The 7,353-nt window shown below is 44.6% G+C and overlaps 1 protein-coding gene across 40 annotated transcripts in view; it reads right to left on the reverse strand.

Annotated features, from left to right (window-relative positions):
• The window catches only part of LRRFIP2 (LRR binding FLII interacting protein 2), a 48,570-nt gene extending 41,807 nt beyond the window's left edge, over positions 1-6,763 (reverse strand). For 20 of the 40 annotated variants that reach the window (XM_032442557.2, XM_032442555.2, XM_015854983.3 and 17 more), the window contains exon 1: positions 5,633-6,115. The gene's annotated coding sequence lies outside the window, so the exon portion shown is untranslated. Of the gene's footprint in view, positions 1-5,632; positions 6,365-6,583 lie in introns of those variants that run through there. The other 20 variants (XM_085537662.1, XM_015854972.3, XM_015854976.3 and 17 more) reach the window with 6 other exon arrangements.
• Between the last annotated feature and the right edge of the window lie 590 nt (positions 6,764-7,353).

Below are 7,353 nucleotides of genomic sequence, written 5' to 3' on the forward strand. Positions count from 1 at the left end.
GAGGTACCTTATCACCTGCACATGTTCAGGCACTGCAGGAAACAGCACAGGTACACACAAACCTAGAGCATCTCCAAATGGGAAATGAATGCAAACAGAGGATCTTGGAGTTGAAGAACAGAGGACAGTGAAACACTGGCCTAAGAGAGTAAGAAACTTCCATATTCAGAACATGATCAGACAAAGCCCCAATCAACCTGCTCTACCTGACCATGCAGCAAGGGCTGATCTCCAGAAGTTTCTTCCAAAATAACAAATTTTTTGATTGTGTAATTACTATTGCTGCCAGCTTTGAAACTAACTCTTACTAGTAAAAGTATCAGGATGTTACTTCACATAAAAAACAGCATCAAGTATTTTCACAAATGTGAGTAAAAATATTTCTTATGTGCTTCATTTGTCTAACTTGCACAATACAATAAACTTCATGTGAGCCATGTTATTCTATAGAATTCTGTAATTCTGTAGAATTTTCACACACACACACACAAAAACCAACACAGAACCCAACCTAAAATAAAATACAACCACACAAAGAACAGTTTGTTACACTGCACTTCCTGAACTATATAAAGGAAATTACACTGTAATCTGCTGCATTTACAATTCAGAATTCCCAAGTCACATCTCTTACATGCTCATTTCCTAACATAGGCTGGGTAACATGTTTTAAAACAGAAGATTCATGAGGAATCCTTCAGGTTCCCTCTCTGATTTCCCTTCACTGCAGGGGTATATGAAGTTTCACCTCTTCCACAAGTTAAACACTTCTGCCTACTCTTCTTCCTACTATCTACTGACTAAAAGTAATCGGCTTATCTTTGCCTTCCTAAACAAAGGTGACCTGTCTTACACAAAACAGAAGCTACTCTACATTTTAAGGCCCAATCACTCACCACCTTCAATGGCACCACCTGTTCTGATGCCTGGGTCTGCACCAGTGTATTTGGCATCGTGTTCATGTGAGGCATTCAGATACTACAGAGTGTGAAGATGCTATAAATAACTGAACTGAAAGTCTCCTTTTCTCTTTCAAAGTAACACCACAGAACACTTAAGAAATTCACCTGTGTTGAAACAATCTCTTTACATCTGATCCAGTATCAGTAAAGACCAGCACTGCTCTGGAACCACTGGCTGTTTGAGCTAGACGTGCAGTTTCCTGACACTAACGTACAAGTCAGCAGATGCTGCATATTTAAAATAATAATAGTAATTAATAAATTAAAAGAAAATCACCTCAATCTGGGGAAAGAGCTAAAACTCTTGTTCATAATACCTAATTTCTTGAACAAATTTAGTTGTCCACCTGTGAAGTTGGTGTGCTGATCTGCTTTAACTATCCATAAGTGAATCACCTGCCCCTGATGGATAGCTCTCTCTGACATGTAATAAGACAGAAATTACTACTAGGAAGCTATTCATTATAAAACGCCATCTGGATGTAATTTCACACTATTAGACTACATAAATGACTATGATACACACTTTTGTCTGCCTTTTATCAAACAAGAGCCAGCATGAAGCATACTCTCAACAAAACCCAAAGGTCACAGAGAATACATTGTAATGGTTTACTTCAAAAACTTCAGTTATAAGCTGATTCCACTTAAATTTGTGGGTTAACTAGGATTTCACGAGGATAAAAAAGGAAATGAAATCAGTGAAAGTTGATCAAAAAGGAGGGCTGGAATTACTTGAAATCAGTGCAAAAACATAGAAAACTCTAAATTACGGTTGCTTGGGTGAATGTTAGAGACACAGTAAGGAGGATGGATGTAACAAGTAGAAGGAAAAACACATTCATCACTAATAATGCAAGCACAGACGAAAACAAATAACATCTCATTCTAATTTCTGGCTTCCACAAACCTCAATGAAAATTAAAAGTAAAAACTTGTGGAATCTACTGAGCATAAAATCTTCATGTAACACATTTAAAAAGAAAGGCCTAAGCAAGACTGCTATGCAACAATGACAGAGCTAAAGATTTTGAGTATACTTCATAATATAATTGAACACCTGCCCTTCGCTTTAACAGATAATACAGCTAATGTCATAGGTATGAAGAATATGGAAGCTACCCACAATTAAAACAAAAGTTAATATGCTCAACAGAACACTCCCAAGCCAGTAATTCTGCAGAATTGAATCATGAATCTGCAGCTCAGGTAACACAGACCTATAAAAATAAATAAATAAGTAAATCAGAGGTATTATTGCAAGCCAGCAAAAGTAGCATTTATATTTGAGAGGGAACAGAAGGAATCAGACTGGAAAAGCACAGTCTTATTTGTTTAAACTTATACAATTCCTCTGTGCAAGGACATGTTCTTTGGAATTAGAATGTCTGCTGATGGGGGTGACAGAAGATGAGAGGGGAAAAAAAGCAGCCTCATGTACTACTGATCACGACGACTATGATGCAATGAAGGAGAGAGTGGGAAATTAGCAGTTGTTTACATACTGGATTTAAGCACTCATTCATGATCTTTCATTCAGCACCACCTTGCTCAGAAAAAGATTAACTGAAACCAGAATCATCACAGGGGGTGGAGAAACTGATACTACGCATAAAAGACCCTAGAATTAAAGGAAGGAGTAAAGACTTACAAAATTACTGCCTGCCAAAAGATTACAGTGCTTACTACTACAGTGGAGGCAGTTAGTTCATGAACAGTGTTTTCACTAAAAAAACAACAGAAAACCTGTTTGTCTCAAATCACATCTTACCTGTGAAACTATTGGAACGAAAATTCTGCTCTGAATGAACAAGCTCACGTCAGCCTCTTCAGGACAAAAACAAAAATCCCCAAGAAGTTATTCTGTGCACAGCTGTCAGCCTGTGCCAAGTTAACTATCAACTACTCAATATATCTCTCTGATATAGCATATCCACAGTTTATTTCCCTTTTGAAGATGTGAGAAATACAGCTTTTTTTCCCTCTGTTCATGGCTTTTCACAATAGAATGCCAACTCCTTAGAGAAAGCTGGAATCCCCTAGTTCTTGAGTGTTAGAAAGCTAGGGAATAGACAGAAAGTCAGCAATTAAGACCAAAAAGCTATTGTGTAGTCTGGAAAAGTGCTGTCTGATGGAGCCATTAAGTGTAACTATGTCAGGCTAACATTGGTAAACTTCAAGCTGGTAAGACAATAGCTGTACTGACATACCCTACAACCTTGTAGCATTACCAGACACCTACAGGCCCATTCACCTGTCTTTGGTGACCTTCCCATCTTTGCAAACTACCAGAATCCTGAGAGAACACTCCAGAGTGAAGTGGCTTCAATCAGTGGCATTTACTTTATGAAGCATGAATTCTTTGCCAGTCAGCTGCTTACTTACAGCTGCACTTGTAGATATCATTACCCCACAAGATGACAGAAAATGACGTACAGAATATTATCATTATTGACAAGAGTATCTGCAAAGCTGTCACAAGAGTTGCACAACCAAGACTATCTTAGGGCACGATGTAAAGCATACGTAGGTTTCAGAGAAGCAGAGTGACATATCTGGACGTTTACAGAATCAGTGTCACCGCAGATACTGAAGATACAGGGAAGGGAAAAAAAAGAAAGAAAAAATCAAGCATGATTTTCAAATATGAGGAAATGCCAGTACTACAATGAACAAAATGAACAAAAATTGAAGGAATGCATAATGAAAAACAAAGTCACAAATCTTCTGAAAACGAAGCATTTTTATGTTGTCAGCTTTTCCAAAATGAGTGTCCTCTAGCATTTCGCAAAAGATTGATTCATTAATCTTTAAAAAAACAACAACGACAACAGCAAAAACCACACTGCAACACTCTGCGACTATATTGAGACTATTTTTTAATGAACGAAACAAACAAAAGAGCTCCATGGTAACAGCCCACGTCAAGTAACGAGCTGCAACTACTGAAGATATTTCTCCATTAACAACTTAATATTTAGAACACTCCTACTCTTTGCTACTATTGCTACAGTTACTCTCCATTGCAGGGAAAGCTACTGAAGCAACAGTGCAAACCTTCCAGGGTACCCTCTAAAGCCCCGTGGGGCTGTCAGGCCCTGGAGAGGTGCACCTTCACCTTTGCCATGGCAGCAGCTCCAGCTCTATATGCCTAACACAGATCTATAAACTTCCAACAGCACTATTTACATGCACTGTTTTTTGACTGATACATAACAGAGATTACAAAGAAGCAACTTTACATAGAAACAAGTTGTCCGCTGCATACATATACTTGCTAACTCATACCCAGTTACTCAGGGTAATAAATCTGCATTACTTACTCAGAAAGCATCTCTAATATACATTAAAGGAAAAGTGCAGAGCGCACTGTACTGACCTCTATCACAATTTATATCATTATTATTCAAATAAAGACAACAACACATCAATTTCTTGCTACTGTTATATACTGGCTGTACTCAGTAACATATCTATCTAGATGCCAAAAACAAATAAAAATGGTATGCACATACAACAACTTCCATACTACATAAAGCTCCAGTTTATTTTCTATTTAAAACCTTAAACATGTGCTACAGGTTAAATTTTAGACAGTGCTGGTTAAACCGGACTCTGTGTGTTAAAACACTATGTCATCTCCTGCATAGTGAGAGCTATAAAGCAAAGGAGCTTCTTTGGGGTCCGTGCTGATGTCTAAGTGAACAGTCTCACACCTGACATTTCACACAGCTGCCTTACATGCACGAGGTCTCTGTGAGAGCCAGGAATTCTGTTCAGATAACACAACTTCACACCCTAAGGTAAACATCTCCAAACGTAAATAACACAAAGCCATGAGAAAAGCACGTCACCTACATCCAGCTGAGCTGTACTGCCAGAGCACCTTTCATCTGTTCTTACATCACCACTAAGTAATTACAGTAGGCAAGGAAGCAGATCTGTATTAAGAAGATACCTGTTTCTGGGCCCCAACTAAACACTTCAAAGTCACAACAGAATGAATGTGTAAAAAGAAGTATTTTTTTTAATCTTACAGGAAATCTGTGCAAGTAAATAAATGCCCCAAAGCCTTTCAGTGCTAACTTTGACACTTTAATGGAATGAAAACCATACTACATTACTGCTACAATTTCAAGCTGCAGACAGACAGATGTCTCTCTAAAATGAGCAAGTTGGAAATCACCTACAACGCACTCAGCGAACCACTGCCAAGAATCGCCTGCAGTGCTCCTTCCAGCTTCAGGAATGTCCCCATCTCTTATCAGCACGCTTTGCCCGCAGTTGAGCACAGGGCACGGAGAGCCGCCTCGGCGCGCTGCGACTCGCGGGAGCGAGCCCGGCCCGGCAGCCGCCCGGCGGCCTGGCAGCACCCGGCCCTGCCCGGCCCTCCCTGCGGCGGGACACGCCCTGACAAGCGGCGGAGAGACAGCGCTGCGCTTCGAGGAAGTGCGGGAGAGAAAGGCACGGACACAGCAACGGCCGTGATTCGGAGCAGCCTCCTTTCCCACTCTCTTTCCCCCTCCCCGCCGCGCCTCCCTTCCCGTCGGCAAGGAGCACAGCTGCGGGACCCGCCGGCATTGTTCCCCTTCCCGCCGCCCACCTGACGGGGCCCGGCTGAGCCGCACCCCGCTCGCTGCCCCGCGGCCTCCCACCCGCCCGATCCTCACCTGCGGGCCAGCGCACGGCGGCACCGGAACGCCCGGACGGGGCCCGGGAGTGCTCGTTGTGCCCTCCCCGCCTCCCACGCGAGCCGCGGGGAATCGGTTCCGCCTCAAGCTCCGTGCCGGCGGCGGAGAAACGGAGGCCGAAGCCGCTCCAGGGCGAGCGCGGGGGCCGGCGGGCGGGGACGGGCCGGCGGCCTGGGCCGGGCAGCCGCGCTCTCGCCTCACCCTGCGCCCTCGGCCCTTCTCCGCCCCAGGAACCGCAATAACCGGAGCGGGGCAGGAGCGGTCGCGCGAATGAGGGCCGTCCTCCTCTTTTCCTCTCCCCGCCCTACGCTGCCGTCTCTTCCCCTTCGACGCCGAGCGGTCGCCACCGCAGCGCAAGACTGGCAGGAAGCGGCGGTCGCGCTCAGACCGCGCGGCGAAAAGGAGGAAGGCGGGCAGGGAGGGAGAGCAGGAGGAGACGGGGCCGGCCTCTGCGCAGACCGCGCATGCGCGGCAGAGGGGCGGTTGAGGTCCCTGAGCCTGCTGACGGGATGTGTCCGCTACCGCCGGGCAGGCTGGGTCACCCCAGGGCAGGGAGAGGTAGGTCCGCGGTGTTTCATGCTCCGTTCGCCTCAGGGTTCTAACTGCTGTTTGTGTTGTTGTCGCGTTCCTTAGGGGACAACACGTGGAGGCCTCGGCAGCGAGCAGCTGGGTTCTGCCCCGCGGGGTCCTGCTGGCTGCGCCCCGCCGGCTCTGCCGTTCGTCCCGGTGTAGCACGGCACGGCACCGCGCTGTGTGGGAGAACGGCACAGGCAGCAGGCAGGTACCCGTGTAAGCACTACACCTTATCTCACACCACCCCAAGTGCCATTGGAAATGCACGCTGTTAAGTGTAAAACAATCCAAGATCTTAGCGATATAGGAGATAGAAAAGAAAGGAGTGTGCCATTAAATATATCACAGTTTGCTCACCAGGAGTTGACTGATGTTCGTCAGAGGCTTGATGAGGATCCACCTTGAAACAGCCGCAGGATCAGACTTGCAGTCATCTGCCTTTCCAGCTCCTCCGTCACTAATGCAGGGTAATTGCAGAGATGGTTTGAGCTCTGGCAGAGATGGTATTTCGTGTTAGAAGACACTTGATAATAAAAAGGCACTGCAGGGTTGACGAGCCTAGCAGTAATGCTCAGGAACGTTCCCAAGAGCCCTTGGCAGAGTTCAAATGTTACACTAAAATAAGCTCAAGTGGATGAGTATAAAGAAAGGAAGTCCAGGCAAGTTACATCTATTACATCAGACATAAAGCAACCTCCTGGGGTTTCTTCGTATTTAGGGACTTACAACTAGAGAACTGTTACAGTGTCTGTCTCCCTCTTCGTGCAAGCATGGCCATTCCATGCTTATTTTTAACATCATGTTAATTTCTTTAGTAATAGATGATGATCTCACCGCAGGGAGATGAAGTAGAGAGGAAGTGCTGCTGCAGAGGGAGTTTTTCTTGGAATATCAGTAGGAAAGAAAACAGTACTGACTTAACCCCACATAAGGATGTAGTTTTTAATTCTCACAGAAGGATTTATGTGCTGATTGTCTGGGCTTTATGGAGAGCCTTCACTGGAAATGTCTCAGGTGGTTTTGATTGAGCTGCAGGGAGAAGTATTTTTTGTGCTGTCTTGAATGGGAGGGTTTGTGTGGAATCTTCTGACAGATGCTACGCTCCTAGTCTGTGGGAGATTATTCTC

This window comes from Coturnix japonica, chromosome 2 (assembly GCF_054131305.1).
Source record: "Coturnix japonica strain WE chromosome 2, WE-NBRP24, whole genome shotgun sequence".
Taxonomy (NCBI): Eukaryota; Metazoa; Chordata; class Aves; order Galliformes; family Phasianidae; genus Coturnix; species Coturnix japonica.